Source organism: Borostomias antarcticus, assembly GCF_949987555.1.
Source record: "Borostomias antarcticus genome assembly, contig: scaffold_160, whole genome shotgun sequence".
NCBI classification, from domain to species: Eukaryota; Metazoa; Chordata; class Actinopteri; order Stomiiformes; family Stomiidae; genus Borostomias; species Borostomias antarcticus.
Window position 1 is genome coordinate 25,001 of NW_028175777.1, and position 26,997 is coordinate 51,997.

General features: G+C 50.3%; 1 long non-coding RNA gene across 1 annotated transcript; it reads right to left on the bottom strand.

Annotated features, from left to right (window-relative positions):
- Nucleotides 1-15,670: 15,670 nt before the first annotated feature.
- Nucleotides 15,671-18,812, bottom strand: LOC311329214. Its single transcript, XR_014631289.1, has 8 exons — nucleotides 18,646-18,812; nucleotides 17,941-18,400; nucleotides 17,613-17,760; nucleotides 17,424-17,531; nucleotides 17,258-17,338; nucleotides 17,100-17,162; nucleotides 16,941-17,012; nucleotides 15,671-16,818 (listed from the first exon to the last, which is right to left on the bottom strand). It is a non-coding gene; the product is annotated as an uncharacterized lncRNA (long non-coding RNA).
- Between the last annotated feature and the right edge of the window lie 8,185 nt (nucleotides 18,813-26,997).

Consider the following 26,997-nt stretch of genomic DNA (forward strand, 5'->3'; position numbering starts at 1 on the left):
GAGAGAGAGAGGACATACAGGACAAGACAACATTGACCATAATTGATTGACCTGAACACAGGACCATGTCTGAACACAGGACCATGTCTGAACACAAGACCACGCCTGAACACATGGACCACGCCTGAACACATGGACCACACCTGAACACAGGACCATGTCTGAACACAGGACCATGTCTGAACACAGGACCACGCCTGAACACAGGACCATGCCTGAACACAGGACCATGCCTGAACACAGGACCATGTCTGAACACAGGACCATGTCTGAACACAGGACCACACCTGAACACAGGACCACACCTGAACACAGGACCATGCCTGAACACAGGACCACACCTGAACACAGGACCATGCCTGAACACAGGACCATGTCTGAACACAGGACCATGTCTGAACACAGGACCACACCTGAACACAGGACCACACCTGAACACAGGACCACGCCTGAACACAGGACCATGTCTGAACACAGGACCACACCTGAACACAGGACCATGCCTGAACACAGGACCACACCTGAACACAGGACCACACCTGAACACAGGACCACACCTGAACACAGGACCACACCGTGTCAGCTGTGGATGTCGTAGTATTTAGTTAACACACACACACGTACACACAGACACACATCAGTCCACATCCGGCTTAGGCCTGGACCTGGGCCCAGTCCCCCTCCCCCTCCCCCTATCCTGGGTCCGTATCCTTTTCCTACCCCCTCTCTACCCCAACCCCTGCCTCTACCTGGGCCCAGGCACACTCACACACACACAGACACACACCAGTGTTTGCCATACCGCTCCTTTGATGTTTTTAGCCTCTCTTACTCTGAAAATGTAATTTAATGTAATGTATTGCTTTATAAATGTTCTTAGCCGGTAGACAAACATACTCCAGGAGCTCGATCGCCTTGTTGAGAGGGGTCAGGGAAGAATTTTTACAGCTCACTTATCTGGCCCCCGGGTGATACTGTTTTTTTGCTTCCCTCTGGAATATGTAGGGGTGGGTCGTCTGCCCACCTCCCTTGTTCTCTGTAAAGCGCATTGTGTTGCCTCTGGGTATGAAATGCGCTATACAAATAAAGCTTTGATTGATTGATTGACCTGAACACAGGACCATGTCTGAACACAGGACCATGTCTGAACACAGGACCACACCTGAACACAGGACCACGCCTGAACACAGGACCACACCTGAACACAGGACCATGTCTGAACACAGGACCACGTCTGAACACAGGACCACGCCTGAACACAGGACCACGTCTGAATACAGGACCACACCTGAACACAGGACCATGTCTGAACACAGGACCACACCTGAACACAGGACCACACCTGAACACAGGACCATGTCTGAACACAGGACCATGTCTGAACACAGGACCACACCTGAACACAGGACCACACCTGAACACAGGACCACACCTGAACACAGGACCATGCCTGAACACAGGACCACACCTGAACACAGGACCACACCTGAACACAGGACCACGCCTGAACACAGGACCACACCTGAACACAGGACCATGTCTGAACACAAGACCACACCTGAACACAGGACCACACCTGAACACAGGACCACACCTGAACACAGGACCATGTCTGAACACAGGACCATGTCTGAACACAGGACCACACCTGAACACAGGACCACACCTGAACACAGGACCACACCTGAACACAGGACCATGCCTGAACACAGGACCACACCTGAACACAGGACCACACCTGAACACAGGACCATGTCTGAACACAGGACCATGCCTGAACACAGGACCACACCTGAACACAGGACCACACCTGAACACAGGACCATGCCTGAACACAGGACCACACCTGAACACAGGACCACACCTGAACACAGGACCATGTCTGAACACAGGACCACACCTGAACACAGGACCATGTCTGAACACAGGACCATGCCTGAACACAGAGCCACACCTGAACACAGGACCATGTCTGAACACAGGGCCACACCTGAACACAGGACCACACCTGAACACAGGACCATGTCTGAACACAGGACCACACCTGAACACAGGACCATGTCTGAACACAGGACCATGTCTGAACACAGGACCACACCTGAACACAGGACCACACCTGAACACAGGACCATGTCTGAACACAGGACCACACCTGAACACAGGACCATGTCTGAACACAGGACCATGTCTGAACACAGGACCACACCTGAACACAGGACCATGCCTGAACACAGGACCATGCCTGAACACAGGACCATGTCTGAACACAGGGCCACACCTGAACACAGGACCATGTCTGAACACAGGACCACACCTGAACACATGGTCACACCTGAACACAGGACCACACCTGAACACAGGACCATGTCTGAACACAGGGTCACACCTGAACACATGGTCACACCTGAACACAGGGTCACACCTGAACACAGGACCATGTCTGAACACAGGACCACACCTGAACACAGGACCACACCTGAACACATGGTCACACCTGAACACAGGGTCACACCTGAACACAGGACCATGTCTGAACACAGGACCACACCTGAACACAGGACCATGTCTGAACACAGGACCACACCTGAACACAGGACCATGTCTGAACACAGGACCATGTCTGAACACAGGACCACACCTGAACACAGGACCATGTCTGAACACAGGACCACACCTGAACACAGGACCATGTCTGAACACAGGACCATGCCTGAACACAGGGCCACACCTGAACACAGGACCATGTCTGAACACAGGACCACGTCTGAACACAGGACCATGTCTGAACACAGGACCATGTCTGAACACAGGACCATGCCTGAACACAGGACCACACCTGAACACAGGACCATGTCTGAACACAGGACCACACCTGAACACAGGACCATGCCTGAACACAGGACCATGTCTGAACACAGGGCCACACCTGAACACAGGACCATGTCTGAACACAGGACCACACCTGAACACATGGTCACACCTGAACACAGGGTCACACCTGAACACAGGACCATGTCTGAACACAGGGCCACACCTGAACACAGGACCACGTCTGAACACAGGACCATGTCTGAACACAGGACCATGTCTGAACACAGGACCATGCCTGAACACAGGACCATGCCTGAACACAGGACCACACCTGAACACAGGACCATGTCTGAACACAGGACCACACCTGAACACATGGTCACACCTGAACACAGGGTCACACCTGAACACAGGACCATGTCTGAACACAGGGCCACACCTGAACACAGGACCACGTCTGAACACAGGACCATGTCTGAACACAGGACCATGTCTGAACACAGGACCATGCCTGAACACAGGACCACACCTGAACACAGGACCATGTCTGAACACAGGACCACACCTGAACACAGGACCATGTCTGAACACAGGACCACGCCTGAACACAGGGCCACACCTGAACACAGGACCATGTCTGAACACAGGGCCACACCTGAACACAGGACCACACCTGAACACAGGACCATGTCTGAACACAGGACCACACCTGAACACAGGACCATGTCTGAACACAGGACCACACCTGAACACAGGACCACACCTGAACACAGGACCACACCTGAACACAGGACCATGCCTGAACACAGGACCATGTCTGAACACAGGGCCACACCTGAACACAGGACCATGTCTGAACACAGGACCACACCTGAACACATGGTCACACCTGAACACAGGGTCACACCTGAACACAGGACCATGTCTGAACACAGGACCACACCTGAACACAGGACCATGTCTGAACACAGGACCACACCTGAACACAGGACCACACCTGAACACAGGACCACACCTGAACACAGGACCATGCCTGAACACAGGACCATGTCTGAACACAGGGCCACACCTGAACACAGGACCATGTCTGAACACAGGACCACACCTGAACACATGGTCACACCTGAACACAGGGTCACACCTGAACACAGGACCATGTCTGAACACAGGACCACACCTGAACACAGGACCATGTCTGAACACAGGACCATGCCTGAACACAGGACCACACCTGAACACAGGACCACACCTGAACACAGGACCATGTCTGAACACAGGACCACGTCTGAACACAGGACCATGTCTGAACACAGGACCACACCTGAACACAGGACCACACCTGAACACAGGACCATGCCTGAACACAGGACCACACCTGAACACAGGACAACACCTGAACACAGGACCATGTCTGAACACAGGACCACGCCTGAACACATGGTCACACCTGAACACAGGGTCACACCTGAACACAGGGTCACACCTGAACACTGGACCATGTCTGAACACAGGACCACGCCTGAACACATGGTCACACCTGAACACAGGGTCACACCTGAACACAGGGTCACACCTGAACACTGGACCACGCCTGAACACAGGACCACACCTGAACACAGGACCACGTCTGAACACAGGACCACGCCTGAACACATGGTCACACCTGAACACAGGGTCACACCTGAACACAGGGTCACACCTGAACACAGGACCATGTCTGAACACAGGACCATGTCTGAACACAGGACCACACCTGAACACAGGACCATGTCTGAACACAGGACCATGTCTGAACACAGGACCATGTCTGAACACAGGACCACACCTGAACACAGGACCACACCTGAACACAGGACCATGTCTGAACACAGGACCATGCCTGAACACAGGACCATGTCTGAACACAGGACCACACCTGAACACAGGACCACACCTGAACACAGGGCCACACCTGAACACAGGACCATGTCTGAACACAGGACCATGTCTGAACACAGGACCATGTCTGAACACAGGACCACGCCTGAACACAGGACCATGTCTGAACACAGGACCATGTCTGAACACAGGACCACGCCTGAACACAGGACCATGTCTGAACACAGGACCACGCCTGAACACAGGACCACACCCCTTGGAACGCGGCCGTGACGTCGTCAATGGCTCCGCCTCCAATTGCAACTCTGTCAGTTTGGTCGCTCGGGTCGGACGCCCGAATACAGCCAGCCAGCACAGCAGAGAGACCTGTGGGGCTCGGAGCTTTCAGAGCTCATAAAAAGGCCATTAGGCTCCTGACCCCAACCAGGACAGGGATGGAACACGCTCCTTACTGGTTGGAGCTTTAAGCTCCAGCAGACTCCAGTCTCTGGTTGGGCTCTGTCCTGGTGGGGTCATCCCCTGCACGGCGTGGGAACCAGGGAAGGGTTTATCCGTCAGGGGGTGGGCAGACAGCACAGCAGATGAACCTGAGGAGCACGGGGCTTTCAGCGCCCAGACAGACAAGAAGCAAAGTGCAACTGGGAGCCAACATGTCCAGGAATGGGAGCGGTTCCTTCCTGGTTGGAGCTTAGCTCCCGTTGCGCGGTGCACGCCTGGCAGGGTCTCCGCTCTCCCCGCCCTCACGGTCTCCTCGTCTCAATCACCGGCGGGGGGATACAGCCGCCGTTCTGCCCAGTGTGACCAACACGCTGCTCAGACAAGACGCACAGGACAGAACACAGAGAGCAAAACCTCTCTGATCTCTTCACTTAGCGTCCGCAGAGGAAAAGATGATCAGCTGGACAGGGTACCGTCCTGCTCCCCACTCAACCCCCCGACACGCACAGAGGAAAAGCTTTTTAAAGGGGAAAACCAGCCCCTCCCCACCCTGATAATCAGTCAACTCATTCCAGCTGGGTCTATCAACCCTGTCCTGTCGCTGTCCCACTAATGAGTCCACCTATTTCTGTCTATTTACCGTGCCCATTTTATCACTGTCCCATTTCATCCCGTCACACACACACACACACACACACACACACACACACACATACACACACAAGCCAGACTCAAAAAACACACACACACATGCACGTACACACACACACACACCCAAACACACACACACATGCACACACACACACACATATACACATATACACATGCACGTACACACACACACACACACCCACATGCACACACTCACACTCACACACATACACATATACACTTGCACTTACACACACACACACACACACACACACACACACACACACACACACACACACACACACACACACACACCCCGTTGTGGTCCAGGACAGCTGTAAACTATGGAGGAGCCCCTCCCCAGTCCGTCCTGTCAGATGGAGACTCGTCATCGGAGGCGACCAGGACAACAGCAGGGCGGCCATGTTGGCCCTGCTCCACGGCCCCGCCCCTCACCACTCTCTGTCTCCACAGTGATCCTCCTCCCCCTCCTCACTCCTCAACTGAGAGGAAAGGAGGTGGAGAGGAGAGGAGGAGAGAAGAGGAGGAGGGAGAGGAGAGGAGGAGAGGAAAGAGGAGAGGAGGGAGAGGAAAGAGGAGAGGAGGAGAGAGTGAAAGGTAAAGAGGAGGAGAGGAGAGGTGGAGAGGAAAGAGGAGAGGAGGGAGAGGAATGAGGAGAGGAGGAGAGAGTGAAAGGTAAAGAGGAGGAGATGAGAGGAGGAGAGAAGGTGAGGAGGAGAGGAGAGAGGAGAGGAGGGAGAGGAAAGAAGAGAGGAGGAGAGGAAAGAGGAGAGGAGGAGGAGAGGAGGGAGAGGAGGAGAGGAAAGAGGAGAGGAGGGAGAGGAGGAGAGGAAAGAGGAGAGGAGGAGAGAAGGTGAGGAGGGGAGGAGGGAGGGTGAGGGAGGTGGAGAGCTCTGTGCTGTGAGGGAGAGACTCACCAGCAGGGGGAGGTGGAGAGCTCTGTGCTGTGAGGGAGAGACTCACCAGCAGGGGGAGGTGGAGAGCTCTGTGCTGTGAGGGAGAGACTCACCAGCAGGGGGAGGTGGAGAGCTCTGTGCTGTGAGGGAGAGACTCACCAGCAGGGGGAGGTGGAGAGCTCTGTGCTGTGAGGGAGAGACTCACCAGCAGGGGGAGGTGGAGAGCTCTGTGCTGTGAGGGAGAGACTCACCAGCAGGGGGAGGTGGAGAGCTCTGTGCTGTGAGGGAGAGACTCACCAGCAGGGGGAGGTGGAGAGCTCTGTGCTGTGAGGGAGAGACTCACCAGCAGGGGGAGGTGGAGAGCTCTGTGCTGTGAGGGAGAGACTCACCAGCAGGGGGAGGTGGAGAGCTCTGGGCCGCGTTTCCCAGATTTGCCGAATTTCTCCGCACTACGACGCTTCTCAAGGTATACCTTGGCGAAGGGACAGTTTTTCCTACGAGTGTTTCCCAGACTATCCCTTAGCGTGCGCGTGAAGATACATCGTTAGGTCCATCCCAAGATACATCGTTAGAGGAGCTGTCCCTGGGAGCAGTGCTGAAAAAAGAATGAATCGATGCCGCACACATCGATGGCCATTCGTAAAGTCACAGAAATGACGTGCCAATATAATACGTGCTGTCTAAATTCTTTTTTTTCAGTCTAAATATTACCAAAAAGGAAGCTAATCCTCCGAAAGCTCATCTGCTAATGTATTTAAGAGTCAAAGCGAGACCTCGTGATAGTCCCAATTCATACATCAAATTACATTACATCAAATAAAATATCCAAGAAAGAGCATGGATCGGATCGGGACATATACGCCCCGTCGAGGATGTCTTGAAAGGCCAGGAAAAAATACTTTAATGATGATAGGCAATGATGATAGCAAAATGACCACTGATTTAGTTAAACAAAGGTATAATGCCCATATAAATTGCCCCTGTGGCAGTAGCATTCCCACGTTAGAATTCGCGCGGATACGATGACTAATTGAATCTATCAGGGACCGGTGTTGGCACATGTGGCCTATAAAAAAAACAAGGGTAACTGCACATATTGAGCGACATGGCAGATATGAAGAGGAAGCGTGTGATAGCGTTCACCAAAGAATAACTAGTGATCATGCTGGACGAGGTGGAGCAACCGAAGGCCGTCCTGTTTGGCGGCTACCAGTAGGGTCTATGCACAACTCCAGTAGGCTACTTCCTGAAATTAGACATGCTTCTCTATTTCCTGTCCTACACTTTGGATGAAATGATAATTCAGGTGTGCCTGACTGCGGCACAATGATCAGGCACACCTGAATAATCATTTCATCCAATAGTGTAAGACAGGAAATAAAGAAGCATGTCTAATGTCAGGAAGTAGCCTACTGGAGTTGTGCATATAGCCCATTGAAGAAGGCTGCATGGGCGAGCATTGCAGTGCGGATGGTTGCTTCCACCCCTGGGCCACCCAGGGAGTGGACAGTCGTCCGCAAGAAATGGCAGGAAGGCCAAAAGCCGGGGGGCGGCAGTGCGCCGAGAGGCAGAGCACCGTGCCTTCCCTCACCCCGGAGGAGGAGAAGGCCCTATCGATCATCGGCCTCACAGCCTCCCAAGGCATCACTGGTGGCCTTGATTTGGAGTCTGGAGAGGGCCCCTCCAACATCCAGCCCTCAGCTGAATCACCCCAAGCCTCCCAGCCCTCAGCTGAATCACCCCAAGCCTCCCAGCCCTCAGCTGAATCACCCCAAGCCTCCCAGTCCTCAGCTGAATCACCCCAAGCCTCCCAGCCCTCAGCTGAATCACCCCAAGCCTCCCAGTCCTCAGCTGAATCACCCCAAGCCTCCCAGTCCTCAGCTGAGTCACCCCAAGCCTCCCAGTCCTCTGGAGAGGAGACCCCAGCGCGGTCAGACCGCTCCACCCCGTCGACACGCTCTCCCCCCACCCCCCACGCACCCCATGATGTCCCCCCCCCCCGTGAGAGGCAGCTGAACACCACGGATGCGAGGTGCGACTGCAGCCAGGAGCTCCTGGAGGTGGGGAGGCAGAGGCTGGGTGTGCAGCGTGAGAGGCTGGACCTCCAGAACAGGCAGCAGGCCCTAGCGGAGGCACAGTTTGTGTGGCCCTCCATATCAGTGCCCATCATTCTGCCGACTCCAGGTAGGCCAAGTGTATATTTTGTATACTCTGTCTATTCCCACACTGCATGCATTCCATTCAATGTCGCTAATTGAATTTTCCTCCCTTGCAGATGATGCAGATGCCTGAGACACACTGCACACACTCACCACACACACTACATACACTTACCACACACACTCACCACACACACTACATACACTTACCACACACACTGCACACACTCACCACACACACTACATACATTTACCACACACTGCCCACCCACTACAGTACACTGCGCACACACACTACATACACTCACCACACCACTCATCCTTCCTAAGTGTTGCTACCTTGTCGTGGTGGGAAGGCTTGTGTGCCTCCATGACCATGAAGGCTATATTGGTGGGGGGTCACCCCCCAGCAGGTTCAACCATGCCGGGCAGGTTCAGGGTAGAGGCCAGACGAAAAGCAACAACTGGCCCTCCAGGTTGGGGGTTGGGCATGGGTCTAACAACCCCACCCCGGAAAAAGACAGCCTGTTACAGGACAAAGGTCTGAAGAACAAACCTGCCCATGTTTTTTCCCAACCAATATTAAACAAGTTCCCTTTATCCTGTATATTTGTTGTTTCTTGCCACATTACAACAGTAGAGGTTTTGGAGAAGGCGCACAATATAACAAACAGCATTTGTAAGATCACTAAATACTGTGAATCTGTTAGCAAAGTTCACTATAAGGACAACAGTATTGGGCCACCTACACATTACAACTTTCATGACATCCCATTCTAAATGAATAGGCATCATATGGAGTTGGTCCCCCCTGTGCAGCTATAACAGCCTCCACTGTTCTGGGAAGGCTTTCTACAATATTCTGGAGCATTTGTGAGGATATTTGACTTCATCTAGATGGCCTCATTGGATTAATCAATTCGCCAGGATATCTGTCTGACAATATATAAAGACAGACAGAAAAGTAATGTCATCAAATTATCCCTTTACATAAGAAAATGTTGTTGTTGTTCACAAAGTGGATTATATTAGGCTATGGATAGTCTATATGTTGCTTGGCTCAATAAAAGTTTTAAAAACAACATTCCCATGATGTGTTCTGTAGGCTCCATGACATTATTTTCATCATTCAAGTTAATTGTATTTTGTGTACACTAATGATGTGAATCGCGCAGGTAGGATAGATAGATGTGCGCTGTATTGCAACTCTCCTTTTTAAAAGTGTAATTTTGCTCTAATCGAGCTAAAACTATAACGGGATGAACGGAGCGCATCGCCAAGGAACACTAACGATGGGGTCCGACCGCCCTTCGTAACGTATCCCTTGGCTGTGGTATACCTTGGCTAAGAAGGCTCTGGGAAACAGCGCTTCGGCTCCAAGGAAGGCTAACGATGTATCTTCGGAAGGTACAGGTACATCGTAAGGGCGATTTACGATGTACCTTGGGTGGAGCTGTTTCCCAGAGCCTTCTCAAGGTATACCTTGGCTTAAGAAGGTTCTGGGAAACGCATCGCCACCTAGAGGTGGACCTAACGACGTTCTTACGATGCACGTAGCGCTACGATGCCTTAACGATGCCTCTGGGAAACGCGGCCCTGGGCTCTTGAGGCCACCTAGTGGCAACAGACGGTATCGGCTTGTCTCTATCTAACCAGCTCAGTGGCCTTGTGGTTAGAGTGTCCCTGAGACTGGGAGGTCAGGAGTTCGATCCCCGGCCGAGTCATCATGTCAGCACGGCCGGGCTCCATCACCAAATGATTCCAAGGTCGTCACGGCAACCCTGGGGCCCAGCTGACACCACTCGCCTCATCAGCCCTCGCCCTGCAGAAACACCAGCTGATGAGCTGGGACTGCTGAACACCCCAGGGAGAAGAGAACAGAGGGGTCAGAGGACTGGTGAGTGGACGGACCTGGTTGATGGTGGTGCTGGTTGTTCTGTTGGTGGAATATGGCGAATGTGGCTATTTTTCCTCTGCTCACCCCGCAGATCAGAAGCCCGGACCGGACCCCAGAACTGACCCCAGGACCCCAGGCCCTCCGCGGCCAGGCGGAGAGAACCCCGGAGTATGGAGGCAGAACTCCAGGACCTCCGCGGCCAGGCGGAGAGAACCCCGGAGTATGGAGGCAGAACCCCAGGACCTCCGCGGCCAGGCGGAGAGAACCCCGGAGTATGGAGGCAGAACCCGAGGACCTCCGCGGCCAGGCGGAGAGAACCCCGGAGTATGGAGGCAGAACCCCAGGACCTCCGCGGCCAGGCGGAGAGAACCCCGGAGTATGGAGGGTTAGGGTTAGAGGGTTAACCCTAACCCTAGAGAACCCCGGAGTATGGAGGCAGCTCGGCTGGCCCACATTTCTGTTGTGACTTTCTCCTTTGTTTGGTGATTTGGACTGGTAATAAACGCGCCCCGGCGCTAATCTGCTCCCCGACCTCAGTGCTGTACTCCACCCTGCATTCCCTCTCGTTGTCCCACAGTACCAAGTGGAGGCCAGGCCAGTAGAGGGCAGTACCAGCAGCCAGAGCCCTCCCCCCCTGCATGCGTTCAACAGTGAGCAGAAGCCCAGCGAGGCCATCAGCTACTCAGACTTCACTGTAAGATCGCCCCTTAACCCTCACCCTGACCATCCATTGTTAGAATGCTGTGAAGGCGGGTTCACACAACAGCTGAGACACTGTGAGCAGCTCTTGAAGGAGATTGGATTGTTTTGTGACAATTTATGTTGAAAGTTCCAAAACTGAATCGATGTCAAATCTTAGACTCTCAAATCTAGAACTGCCTCATTAGATCTACCTCTCCTTTGTAACCTGCGTAATATCATTTAGTGACGGTCTCTCTCTCTCTCTCTCTCTCTCTCTCTCTCTCTCTCAACGTTATGACACATTCTCCCTCTTTCTGAGAGACACCTCTCACTCTCCCTCACTGTCTTATTTTATTTTTCATATGAATCACTAAATGTATATTTTATTATCTTGTCTCCTGTGTTAACTAGCACAGCTAACAGGAGTGGATAGGCATAAGGTTCCACAACCATCACTACTGTGAGTTTAGTTAACTTGGTGCAGATCTGTAGTCATGGGTACAGACTGACAAGATCAGGGCTATGAGCTCCTATAAGCTCCAGAGAGACCGGAGATCACGGGTATGAGCTCCTATGAGCTCCAGAGAGACCGGAGATCATGGGTATAGCTCCTATGAGCTCCAGAGAGACCGGAGATCATGGGTATAGCTCCTATGAGCTCCAGAGAGACCGGAGATCACGGGTATGAGCTCCTATGAGCTCCAGAGAGACCGGAGATCAGGGCTATGAGCTCCTATGAGCTCCAGAGAGACCGGAGATCAGGGCTATGAGCTCCTATGAGCTCCAGAGAGACCGGAGATCACGGGTATGAGCTCCTATGAGCTCCAGAGAGACCGGAGATCACGGGTATGAGCTCCTATGAGCTCCAGAGAGACCGGAGATCACGGGTATGAGCTCCAGAGAGACCGGAGATCACGGGTATGAGCTCCTATGAGCTCCAGACAGACCGAAGATCACGGGTATGAGCTCCAGAGAGACCGGAGACCACCGGGTCTAAGCCGGCCCTTCACAGCCCTTCACAGCCTTTAGAGAGAGTTTAGAGAAGCTTGTGATTCTTGCACTTTGCCTTCAGTACTAGATTATGCTCTTAGTCACTTGTTTTAGAAAGAAGATGCACTTGTGAGTTCTGGCAAGTAGTAGTACATTGGCTCTTCCTATGTTAAATGCAATTATTGTTAGTCGCTTTGGATAAAAGCGTCTGCTAAATGACTGTAATGTAATGTAATGTAATGTTGTCTCAGCCATCCTGGATTGGTCCGGTTTGACCTTGAGGACATTCCCATCGCCGTGGCGACCGAGGGAGGGAGGGAAGGGTTGAAGTTTTTATAAAGTATTGTAGAACATTTTGATAAATCACGTTTGATACAACACGCTAAAGCAATATGTGAATCACTGTAAGGTCATGATATACACTGGATATTTGAGATACACTGTAAAAGTTCAGTTTAATTTCATTTGTAGTAAACCATGTATCCCTGTTCAGACACTGGAAATGTGGTAACAGACAGGTTTAAGCAATTACCAAGGAAATGTAATCCCTTCAATTCTCCACCAGATGGTGGTAGAGGTGTGATAGGCAGGAAGGGTTTTATGTGAAGGAGAGTATATTCCACTAGGGAGAAGTGAGAGAGAACAGTAGGCAGGCTTGTGTAATTCATTTAAGTCTACACCAGGGGGAGCCAGAGATAGTAGTATGTTTGGGGAAGCGCTGTGTCTGTAACGTCCCATGTATTTTTTTGCGTGGCTGGAAGCCGCGCAGCTAGTATAGCGTTTGTCGGGTTATCAATCCCTCCCTCCCTTACTCCCTTACTCCCGACAATGTTGGCCTGCATCTCTCTGTTGGCAATACAAGAGGCAGTAGTCCCAGGACACCAAAATTGACCAGCCGATTTCCACTGCACAAGTAGAGTAGTGGTCAGAGCATTGGACTCACACCCGGGAGACCGGGGTTTAAGACCCGGTATGGATGACCTTATGGGACTATACCCCAAACCTCCACATGTTCATCCTTTCACTCCAACCTTTACCCCTTGCCTTATAGATCAGATCCTGTCCCAGCCCCAACCCATATTCTAACCCCAACCCACACTAGGGGCTGGAAGAAGGACACCAAAACCCACCCGCCGATCTCCACTGCACAAGTAGAGTAATGGTCAGAACAATTGGACTCCCACGCGGGGGCCGGTCGGGGATAGTTGGAACAGACTGACAGCCAATCAGATTGCAGTATATATCATGCATTCGAAGTGGAGAAGGATGTGGGAGACCGGGGTTCTACTCTCGGTCAATAGTGATTGCAATATATCAATGATGCTGATCTCCTTGACTACTTATGTATACCCAACCATCTGTCTGTTCTTATGTATACCCAACCATCTGTCTGTTCTTATGTATACCCAACCATCTGTCTGTTCTTATGTATACCCAACCATCTGTCTGTTCTTATGTATACCCAACCATCTGTCTGTTCTTATGTATACCCAACCATCTGTCTGTTCTTATGTATACCCAACCATCTGTCTGTTCTTATGTATACCCAACCATCTGTTCTTATGTATACCCAACCATCTGTCTGTTCTTATGTATACCCAACCATCTGTCTGTTCTTATGTATACCCAACCATCTGTCTGTTCTTATGTATACCCAACCATCTGTCTGTTCTTATGTATACCCAACCATCTGTTCTTATGTATACCCAACCATCTGTTCTTATGTATACCCAACCATCTGTCTGTTCTTATGTATACCCAACCATCTGTCTGTTCTTATGTATACCCAACCATCTGTTCTTATGTATACCCAACCATCTGTTCTTATGTATACCCAACCATCTGTCTGTTCTTATGTATACCCAACCATCTGTTTGTTCTTATGTATACCCAACCATCTGTCTGTTCTTATGTATACCCAACCATCTGTCTGTTCTTATGTATACCCAACCATCTGTTCTTATGTATACCCAACCATCTGTCTGTTCTTATGTATACCCAACCATCTGTCTGTTCTTATGTATACCCAACCATCTGTCTGTTCTTATGTATACCCAACCATCTGTCTGTTCTTATGTATACCCAACCATCTGTCTGTTCTTATGTATACCCAACCATCTGTCTGTTCTTATGTATACCCAACCATCTGTCTGTTCTTATGTATACCCAACCATCTGTCTGTTCTTATGTATACCCAACCATCTGTTCTTATGTATACCCAACCATCTGTCTGTTCTTATGTATACCCAACCATCTGTTCTTATGTATACCCAACCATCTGTCTGTTCTTATGTATACCCAACCATCTGTCTGTTCTTATGTATACCCAACCATCTGTCTGTTCTTATGTACAGTATACCCAACCATCTGTTCTTATGTATACCCAACCATCTGTCTGAATGTGAAAGGGGTTAAGAAATTAAAACTTGTCACACTTGCCACATCTTTTCCTCTGAGTGTTCTTTGTTGTGGCCTAACTGTTTATGCTTTCACAGAGGATACACTACATCAATTCATTCATTTGTTCGTTAAGTTAATAATTCCTTCATTCATTATTTCTGAAAAATACCGGTACATCATTCTGTGCATTACTCATAAACTTCCCTAAACGTTTCCAGTTGTTGGTGTGCTTTGAAATTGTGAATTGTGAAAAAATTAATATTGATTATGGTAGATATTTGAATAGATAGATATTTTAACTGCGTGGTAATGGCTGACCTGGACAGAAAATAATAGATATATTAAGTCATAGTTATACCACTGTGTTTGTGACTTACTTCTCTGCCTCACACGAGCACACACAGACACTATGCTTGCACTTACTTTGAACTGTCTTTACCATAAGTGATGGCAAAGGTGGGCAGTATTGATCATCCTCTTCACCCAATCAGCACAGTGCACTTTTTCTTCTTTGCTTGGAGACCAGGGTATGATCTCCCATCAGGGAGATATCATATTAATATTCTCACAGATATAACACTCAATCTGGATTCTGTGGTATTATATATAAATCATATGCTATATTATTGCACTATGAAGAACAACCAGATCAGTTCATTGTTAACTATTATACCTTTTTGTTTGATCTTCTGATCCAATTTTCTGCAGTTCTCAAATCTGCATTGTAAGTCAGGTGAATATCAAGTAAGACAGTCATTGTCAATGCCATCTGTATGTTTTACTTTGAACAAAACAGTGCATACAGTAGACACATGACACATCAATAAAAGTACACATTTATTAGGCTCTAAAAAAATGTACACATCCAAACACACACATGGTAATGATAAATACTATTACAAAATTGAATTGAACACACACACACATAAGGAAGCCAACATAGGAAAACACACATTGAAAATGTAACTATTTACAAGGAAGACGTATCGCCCACACCAATCATTTCCCCTTTTCCACCTCCCATCTCTGTTTTTCCTTGAGGTAAAAAACAGACTCCTTAAAGTCTTTCCAGGTCATTTCCTTGTCCATGCCCTGGTCATTGTACAAGGAGAAGACCTTAGCTGGGCAGTAAATGTACTTCCCTGCAACACCAGGGAAGCCTGTGTGGACATGAGGACTGTTTGGGCCCTGCTTTAATGCCATGTGACAAAAACGGCACAAACGACCTGTGTGCTGCAGGGTGTCAGACCTCTTCCTCTTTTTCTGCCCTCTCTCCTCCACCCTCTTCTTTGTGTCCTCCAGTTCTTGCTGAAACTTTTTTTTGGTCCCCACAAAGTCTTTAAATGGCATTTTGGGGTTTGTGAGACCCTCAGGACCATAGGCTTTAAAAACCTTACTGGAGCAGTAAAAATAATGGACAATGCCCTGCTGGTAGAAGAAATGGATGGAGGAGCCGTCATTTTCAAACATGGACTTTAGCTGACCACAGGAAAGACATGTCTGTTTGTTTCTTGCGTCCTTCTGGCTGTTGTTGTTGTTGTTGTTGCTGCTGCTGCCTCTCCATGATGCCCAGCACAATGTTCTCGATGGCGTCCTCAGTTAAAGGTGTGGCTGCAGCAGGTTCACATGGATTCACAACAGCTGGAGACAAGGTAACAACTGGCACACTAACAGTCTCACTCCCCTCTGTTAAAGCGTGCCATAGATGCTGTCTCTCCTGTAGCTTCTCTGGGCTGATGTTCAATTAGGGGTTGGTGAAAGTATTTCGGTGATGGAAGATCCGAGATGTTGTCTATCAACTCAGGCTGAGGAGGGAGGTGCCACAATGACACCATCTTCATGGGATTGCTCACAGGAGGAGAGCCCGGCCATAGACCCATGGATTCCAACTCCGTCTTCATCCATATCTTCTGCTGCTGTGAACAGGTCCACTGGCTCACATCATGGTCATAGCCGGGAAGTTGGGGAGGAGGACAGCTGGGGTGGCTTGAACTGCCTGGTAATGGATGGAATATAATAAACAATATTTTGAGTCATAGGTATACCACTGTGTTTGTGATTGTGACACTTCTCTGCCTCACATGGGCAGACACAGAGACACAATATTAATACACTTACTTTGAGTTGCCTCTATACGTGATGGCAGAGGTGTACTGGGCACTGCTGACAGCTCATGAGAGGAGAGAGGCTCTGAGAATACAAATTATTATTTTAAGAATCAAAATCCCTATTAAAACAGGAAGAAATCTTACACATTTGAACCAATTTCATATTTACCAGTAAGAGAAGTACTAGTCCCTGAGCTGCATCCTTCAGCATGAGGTTCAGATTGTGCCGAATCTATAGAAAGGAAATGTAATAGATGACATGTTCATGAGGACAGCTACCGTATTGGCAACAACAAATAAATAATACAATTATAATTCTCTATTTACCGGAGAGGAATGCAGGCACTGTCTTCCCTGCAGACGCAGTAGCTGCTGCAGCTGTGGTCTGGCTGCCAGCTCCACTGAGACCTGTTACATCAGCATAGCATTGACCAGGGTCACCCATACATCTACGACAGCAATCAGTGAAATAATACTTGATAAAAATGCATACTTTGGGGGACTTCCTGCCTCACTGTAGACTGCGGAAACAAAGCCAGTAGCTGTTTTGGAATGGGTGGATGCTTCACAAGAGCTGGGTGCTTCACACTTGCAGATGGACCTGTTGAAATTATGAATAGACATTTACAACATTAGGTGGTGAATGAGGGTGGAAGAACTATGTGAATTTGGAGATATTCACCATGGGAAGAGAGACCAGACGCTACAGCGGAAATGACTTCAGAAGGCCTTGATTGAGTGGCAGTGGGTTTGCTCCTTACTGTAAAAGAAAACATACTGAGTCACTCTCCACCATATTACTAGATGTATGTAATAGTCACTTTCCTAACCTGATCATGTCCCCATCTCCTCATATGACTAGATGTATGTAATAGTCACTTTCCTAACCTGATTGTCATGTCCCCATCTCCTCATATTACTAGATGTATGTAATAGTCACTCTCCTAACCTGATTGTCATGTCCCCATCTCCTCATATGACTAGATGTATGTAATAGTCACTCTCCTAACCTGATTGTCATGTCCCCATCTCCTCAAATTGGGGGTTTTAGGGAAGAATATTTCTTACACAGCAGGGGAAGTCAAGTGACATTACAAAACAACATTTCACACAGTATATAGCATGCAGTGAACTAAATGTTAGTAGTCTTAATTAGTCTTAATCTAAAATGCATGCAAAAAGGGTTGCTGAATGCAACTCCTATAGAAAATTCATATGACTTACCTTAGCCTCCGGATAATTCATGATGCATTGGACATAACAGTCCGTTTGCTTTTGTTAGTAGAACACAAGAACAAAATTGGACATCAGAACAAGGCCAGAACACGGCCAAAACAATAAACCAGTGTAAGAAGCCTTCAGTCATGGTGGAGGCGTTCTGTGTCTCAGAACTCTTCCACCACTCTGATGGAGATGAACCTCGGCCTGTAGACACAGCTGGGGCTCCTGTGACTGCAGCTCCTGGTCAATCTGAGGACATGAAAATAACATTCTCACTGTTGATCATGATCATTTGCAAAAACACAGTGACCAGGAAAAGTAACAAAATATTTTTCAATTAACTCACCCTGGATAAATTTGGAGGGAGAAATACTTAACATTGCCCTGTCAAGCTCCTCGTCATCATCCGTAAAATAAAACACAGACATCACTATGACTAGCACATTACATTAGGATAAATGTTTTTCTTATAAGGGTGTTTGACACTGACATACCTGTAGATTGAGACAGAGGTGTGGCAGTCAGAAGAGTGGGGGGGTTCAGGGATTTGGTCTGCTGGTCTAACAGGTATTTTTGCAACCTGTGCATTTTGGTTCCAGCTGCACACTTCTGGCGCATGATGAAGGTAGCAAATCCATCAGCCCTGCTGTCCCAAACTTCCTTCCAGGTGTCTTTCGCTCTGACACCAAAGCCAACCAGGTTGTCCTCTTCTGAAAGCCATGGTGGAGCAGTGGACCGCTCAGCTTCATATTTGAGGAGAGACCTTATCTCCTCGAAACTGAGGGCATACTCCTCAAAGGAGACAAGACTGTCCTTGTGGTGTCCTTCTGCCACAAAGACACCAGTGTCTCTCCTTCAGGACAGTCTTGATCAGGTACACTGTGTACCCCACATCGTTCTCCAACAGCCATCTGAAGGATTTGCCCTTGTATTTACCAAACTGGAGGATATACTCCCCAAGCACTTCACTCCGGTTTGTGTAATCCCCTCCTCTGTTAAAAACCACAGTCCTGGCATTCACCCTGTGTCACGCCCCCTCTCTCTGCGGCAGCCGTGTCCTCTGCCTTCTGTCTCCTCCCAGCCCCTCCCTGCTCTGGTATGCCTGGAAGGCAATCAACGCTACCTACCAAGCACACCTGTTCCCAATCCTCATCAGCAGCTGAAGGCCTATATAAATCCCTGGCTCCTTCCCTTCGGTGCCAGATCGTTGTTTAAGCTACACTTTTGTGACGCCTGCCTCTCCAGCTGCCTGAGGATCCCTTCTGCTGCCATCACCTTTTTGTGGATTACTCAGTTCGTGGAGGACTCTCAGCCCTGTTTGTGGAGGACCCCAAGCCCAGGTTGTGAAGGACTCTTAGCCCAGTTGGAGGAGAACTATAAGCCAAGTTCTTGTCCGTTTTTTTGTGTTATTTTGGTGTAAAGAACCAGTAAATCATTTTTTGAGCATAACCTGTGTCTGTGTCTGCCTTGGGGTTACCTAGCCTGCCTTTTCCTAACATTACGATCTGGCCCCGATGAACCCCGCAGACACTGATACCCTACTCAACGCCATAGCCAGCCAGGGCGCCCTCCTGGGCCAACATGACCAGGCTCTGGGTGACATTGCGGGATCTCTCAGTGAGATCTCCTCGGCAATTGGGGCTCTCCAGGCGGAACTCGCTAACCGCGCTGCGGCCGCATCGGCTCCCAGTCCCACGGTGCCAGCCCCCAGCTCAGCCCCTCCCCAACGGGATTCCCCCGTGACAGCGCCAAAGCGTTACTCAGGGGACCTGGGTGCTTGTGAGAGGTTCCTGGTCCAGGTATCTCTGATTTTTGAGCTTCAGCCCAACTCCAACCCCACTGAGCGGTCGCAAATCGCCTATCTGATTGGCCAACTGGAGGGAGAGGCCCTCGCTTGGGCGTCTGCAGTGTGGCAGCGGCAGTCACGAGTGTGCCATTCTTATGCGTCTTTCACCCGGGAGATGAAGAAGGTTTTTGATCACCCTGTCCGGGGCAAGGAGGCTGCCAAGCGACTACTCTCACTCCGCCAGGGGAACCGAAGCGTGGCTGCCTTTGCTGTTGAGTTCCGGACCCTCGCGGCTGGGACTGGCTGGGATGAGGAGGCCCTCCAAGGGGTGTTTGTGAACGCCCTCTCTGAGACAGTGAAAGACCTGCTCGTCGCCCAGGAGGAACCTGAGGACCTGGATGACCAGATCGCCTTAGCCGTCAAGGTGGACAACCGGGCGAGAGAGCGCCACAGGGAGAGAGCCTCCAGACCCACTGCACTCCACTTTGCCACCCGTGATCCAGCCCTGCCTCCGCGGCCCCAGGAGTCGTCCGAGCGTAGTCCACATGACGCAAGCACTGAGCCCATGCAGGTGGGTCGATCCCGTCTGACCCGTGAGGAGAGAGAGCGCCGCATGCAGGCCAGGGTGTGTCTCTACTGCGGTCAACCAGGCCACTTCAGGGACGCCTGCCCTCGGATCCCGGGAAACGCAGGAGCTCGTCAGTCCACCGGGAGGGACTGATGAGCCATGCAGCTGTCACTGCTCCCGTCCGCTCTCAGTTTGAGGCAACCCTCTCCAGCCCCACCCAGACCACCACCTTACCTGCCCTCATTGACTCTGGCGCGGACGCCAATTTCATCGACCGTGGGCTGGTCGCACAGCTGGGTATAAAGACCCTCCCCCTACCTCACCCCATGAGTGTTAAAGGGCTCTCTGGAAGAGAAGTGGACCGGGTGGATCGCACCACATGTCCTGTCAATCTGCTGCTGTCAGGCAACCACCGTGAGTCACTCAGTTTTCATGTAATTGACTGTGAATTATGTCCTCTGGTGCTTGGCCTTCCTTGGCTGAAGACACATAACCCCCATATGGATTGGAAGACTGGAACCATCGTGTCATGGAGTGTTTTTTGCCATTCTAACTGCCTGCTTTCTGCCCCTACCCCAGCTGATGTAGCAGTTGCCCCTAGGCCGGAGCCTCCAGACCTGTCTGGGGTTCCTGAGGAGTACCACAGTCTCTCTCCCGTGTTTAGTAAGCATCTTGCCCTGTCCCTGCCCCCCCACCGCCCTTATGACTGTGCTATTGAACTCAAACCTGGGTCTTCTCTTCCATGCAGTCGGCTGTACAACATCTCCCGACCAGAACGAGCGACTATGGAGCAGTACATCCGGGACTCCCTGGCGGCCGGGATCATCAAGCCGTCTCTTTCTCCGGTGGGTTCGGGTTTCTTTTTTGTGGGAAAAAAGGACGGGTCATTGCGCCCTTGCATAGATTACCGGGGATTGAATGAGATCACAGTCAAGAACAAGCATCCGCTACCCCTTATCAATTCTACTTTCACCCCCCTCCACAATGCTACCATCTTTACAAAGTTAGACCTACGTAATGCCTACCACCTAGTGCGTATCCGCAAAGGAGATGAGTGGAAAACAGCTTTCAACACTCCGCTTGGTCACTTTGAATATCTCGTCATGCCTTTTGGGCTGACTAATGCCCCTGCAGTTTTCCAAGCTCTGGTGAACGATGTTCTTAGAGACATGATTGATCGGTTTGTGGTGGTGTACTTGGACGACATCTTGATTTTTTCTGAGTCCCCAGCTGAGCACAGGGCACACGTGCGTCTGGTCCTGCAGAGACTACTGGAGAACAAGCTCTACGTGAAAGCAGAGAAGTGTGAGTTCCATGTCTCTTCCATCCGGTACCTGGGTTTTATCATCGGGCCCGGGCGCATGGAGATGGACCCGGAAAAGGTCTCAGCCGTGACGGAGTGGTCAGCTCCCAACACCCGTAAGCAGCTGCAGCGTTTTTTGGGCTTTGCCAACTTTTATCGCCGTTTCATCCAGGATTACAGTCGTGTTGCTGCACCCCTCACTGCCCTGACGTCCGTCTCCAAGCCTTTCAGGTGGTCCTCGGAGGCTGAGGCTGCGTTCAGAGACCTCAAGAGCCGGTTTGTCTCTGCACCCATTCTCACCCAGCCGGACCCAGCCCTGCAGTTTATCGTGGAGGTTGATGCCTCAGACAGTGGGGTAGGGGCCATCCTTTCCCAACGTTCCCCCCATGACCACAAGCTTCATCCCTGTGCCTACTTCTCCAGACGACTCAACCCCGCGGAGAGGAACTACGATGTGGGCAACAAAGAGCTATTGGCAGTGGTGTCTGCACTGGAGGAGTGGCGCCACTGGTTGGAGGGGGCTGAGCACCCTTTTGTGGTTTGGACCGACCACAAAAACCTGACCTACCTTCGAGCAGCCAAACGCTTGAACCCCCGTCAGGGTCGGTGGGCCCTTTTCTTGGACAGGTTCATTTTCACTCTGACCTATAGGCCCGGGGCTCGTAACACCAAGCCCGATGCCCTTTCTCGCCAGTACACCACAGAGGAAGGAGGGGCTGAACCTGAGCCCATTCTACCTCCCACCTGCATTGCGGCCTCTCTAACCTTTGACATTGAGTCCACAGTTACCCGGGCGCAGCAAGGCGAACCCGACCCTGGTTCGGGCCCCTCTAACCGTCTGTTTGTCCCCTCCTCAGTCCGGTCTCAGGTCCTTCAATGGGGACACTCCTCCCGGCTGACCTGTCATCCTGGGATCCGGCGCTCCCTGGAGTTTATCCAGCGCCGGTTCTGGTGGGCCACCATGGCGGAGGACACCCGTTCTTTTGTCACAGCCTGCTCCACCTGTGCTCAATACAAGACCACCAACCGACCCAGCTCCGGACTCCTGCGCCCCTTGCCGATCCCCAGCCGTCCATGGTCTCATATAGCCCTGGATTTTGTAACCGGCCTGCCCGTCTCGGATGGTAACACGGTCATTTTAACAATTGTTGACCGGTTCTCTAAGGCCGCCCACTTCTCCGCCCTCCCCAAGCTTCCTTCAGCTAAGGAGACAGCCAACCTTCTTGTGTCTAATGTGTTCCGTTTGCATGGCATCCCATCTAACATAGTCTCCGACAGGGGTCGTCAGTTCATTTCTCAAGTCTGGAAGGCCTTCTGCACTGCCCTGGGAGCTACAGTCAGCCTGTCCTCCGGGTATCACCCCCAGACCAACGGCCAGACGGAGCGCGCTAACCAGGAGATGGAGGCTGCACTTCGCTGTGTGGCCAGCTCCAACCCCACGACCTGGAGCTCCCAACTGCCCTGGGTGGAGTATGCCTTGAACTCTCTAACCAAGTCCTCTACCGGTATGTCTCCGTTTCTCTGCTCACTGGGGTACCAGCCCCCCTTATTCCCCTCTCAGGAGGCCGAGATCTCGGTTCCTTGGGTCCAGACCCACCTGCGACGCTGCCATCGGACTTGGAAGAAAGCACGCTCGGCCCTGCTTCGGGCTTCCATCCAGACCCAACGGCAGGCCAACCGGCGGCGCTCCCCAGCACCCCGATACAGACCTGGTCAGAGGGTATGGCTCCTCTCCAAGGACCTGCCCCTGAGGGCACAATCCAGGAAGCTGTCGGCACGGTATGTGGGACCCTTTGTGATACAGGCCATCATCAATCCTAGTGCGGTGCGCCTGAAGTTGCCCTCCACTATGCGTGTCCACCCTACTTTCCACGTGTCTCAGATCAAGCCAGTTGCCTCCAGCCCCCTGTCCCCTCCAGCTGTGGCTCCCCCGCCGCCTACCCATCTCAACGATGGCCCGGTCTACAGAGTCCGGAGGCTGCTGAAGGTCCGTCGCCGTGGTCGCGGCCTGCAATACCTGGTTGACTGGGAGGGTTACGGGCCGGAGGAGCGTTCCTGGGTCCCTCGTAGGTGGATCCTGGACCCGTCCCTCATCACTGAGTTCAACCGTTCCCAGGGGGCTGGCCCCAGTGGGCCGCCGAGAGGCGTCCGTTGTGGGGGAGGTACTGTCACGCCCCCTCTCTCTGCGGCAGCCGTGTCCTCTGCCTTCTGTCTCCTCCCAGCCCCTCCCTGCTCTGGTATGCCTGGAAGGCAATCAACGCTACCTACCAAGCACACCTGTTCCCAATCCTCATCAGCAGCTGAAGGCCTATATAAATCCCTGGCTCCTTCCCTTCGGTGCCAGATCGTTGTTTAAGCTACACTTTTGTGACGCCTGCCTCTCCAGCTGCCTGAGGATCCCTTCTGCTGCCATCACCTTTTTGTGGATTACTCAGTTCGTGGAGGACTCTCAGCCCTGTTTGTGGAGGACCCCAAGCCCAGGTTGTGAAGGACTCTTAGCCCAGTTGGAGGAGAACTATAAGCCAAGTTTTTGTCCGTTTTTTTGTGTTATTTTGGTGTAAAGAACCAGTAAATCATTTTTTGAGCATAACCTGTGTCTGTGTCTGCCTTGGGGTTACCTAGCCTGCCTTTTCCTAACACCCTGGCCACATCGTCTTTGACTGGCGCTGACCTGTCTTGTAATGAGCGGTCATTTTTAATTTTTCTTGCCTCTTCTGAAGGCTCCTGCTGCAAAAAGCCCAAGGGCCCCTTCCGGAAGCAAACAGTCCCCTTCCCCGGGAAGATTACACTATGCTTTTGGGACATGTTGATGACTTCTGTAAACGAGAACAACAAAACATACTGTTATATTTGTGGAATTTAAACTTAAGTGTCATAATCATCACTTTAGTACAAATTTGAATAAATTGAGTGTACAGTAAGGCATACTATAACTAGATTACATGTAACCATTACAGAAAAGAAGTAGGGCTACTACTTATATGCTCTAGGCTTAGCTCTAAGCCTTGTAGGCCTATGCCATCACCTTATGACTACACAGACACAACAAGACTGCTGTAACTAGCAAAGTAGCATACCCATTTACAGGAGCAAAGTAGCCTACCCATTTACAGGAGCAAAGTAGCCTACCCATTTACAGGAGCAAAGTAGCCTACCCATTTACAGGAGCAAAGTAGCCTACCCATTTACAGGAGCAAAGTAGCATACCCATTTACAGGAGCAAAGTAGCCTACCCATTTACAGGAGCAAAGTAGCCTACCCATTTACAGGAGCAAAGTAGCCTACCCATTTACAGGAGCAAAGTAGCCTACCCATTTGCAGGAGCAAAGTAGCCTACCCATTTACAGGAGCAAAGTAGCTTACCCATTTACAGGAGCAAAGTAGCATACCCAATATCGAGTAGTTTCAAACTAGACAACCAGATTATCATTCCACATTATTGGTAACGATACACCAGCTGTGCGGGTCGAGTGAATCTGTGATCCACACTAGAATATGACATAACATGGTCGTGGCTGAGTGTCATGTCTTAACAAGATTGGATCATGTCAACATGATTAAAAGTACACTTTTCATGAGTCAACGATGTAATATTGTATAAGGTCTGTGCCTTTTTCTTTGATTAGAAACTAGATCTTTTCTGGACGTCGTGGAAAGGGCCTGATCCCGACTAGACTGTGAGGGCCCGGATAGCTCGGTCGGTAGAGCATCAGACTTTTAATCTGAGGGTCCAGGATTCAAGGATGCTAGAATATTGCAGAAATGATCCTTTGGAATTGACTCACTGCAAGAATATTGCAAAATGCGGTACAGTTCTGCGAGGCCTGCGACCTAGACTGCACAGTGAACACTGCACAATCATCTCCAATTCCCATTGCAAATGTATGCTGCCCTCTAATTGTCCAAATGTATGAAATGCCACAGAAGCACCAACATTGGTGAAGCTCTCTCTTACATAACACTCACCTAATGTAGTGGCTCTGGGACCTTTGGAAAAATGTATTTGTCAGTCAAAAGTCACTTCCAAAAGCCTGTCAAAAGTCTCTTCCAACGCCCAGGTCTCCATCAAACAACTGACATTTTATCCTGCTCTCTAGTGGTACAGATGTGGGAAGTTAGAAATGTCACATGCTGCAGCATTTCACCTTCGCGGTATTTGGCAGGGAAATCCCGTTGGAAATCTCGTGGGATTTCAGACGGGTGTTATTTCGTTTTAGTGATGCACCACCGCCAGGTGTCGTCTTTGAGTAGATTTAGCAGGCTGGGCTCAGTGTTTTTCTCCTATAGTCTACGAATGAAGCATCATTAAGTTTCACATTCTTTAATTTAAATGCTCTGTTGTAAAGCACTTTGAGCTGAATTTATCTGTATGAAAGGTGCTATACAAATAACGTTTAATTGTTATTATTACCTTGTTCTCAAACACATGTTTTCTCCATCTGGATGTAATTTAATTATTACGAACACCTATATCTAGGCCTACAGTAGCCTATCTATCTCGGTAACTGACGTCGGGTCAAGACGTGGTGGCTGTTAGGTCAAATGCGCTAAATAACAGTATTGTAAATATATTTGTTAGTAAAGATGTGCTGAACGTGGGGGTTTTGCGTTTTGTTTCTGGAACGCATTCAACTGGTAGGCTACTCGTAAACCCCGGAAGTAAATTTGAAGACGGGGCACCAGCTAATGTACCCAAGTCTGAGCGCAGTAGACTATATGGCTTCAGCACGATACAAAGAAAAAATAAGCTTGATCGACTTGTGGATCCATACAAAATTGACATAGTCGCCCTGAGTAAAGATCACTCATTGCCAATCATATCCGGACATTAACTATCTTGTGCATAGATAGCGGCAGGTTTGACAGTGAGTGCGTTCACATGCACAATATACACAATATTTTGTTATTTGAATGATCTTGAATATATATATTCAAATAAGAAAATATCGTGTATGTTTTTATTTATTTATACCGGCCGCCAGCCGTTCCATGAACGGCTATAGGGAATACGCAGTTTCACGCTGGCTACAGCCTATTATATGCACAGTTTCGTGCTACGTAGGCTATTATAAATAAGTATTATTCATTGGGGGAGCTTGGACTCGCTGGGGACTGGTGGAGTGACGCAGAGCCTCCCCAGACGCAACATCCTCCAGTTGGCTGAAGAGCTGCGCGCTCTGGCGTCCAAA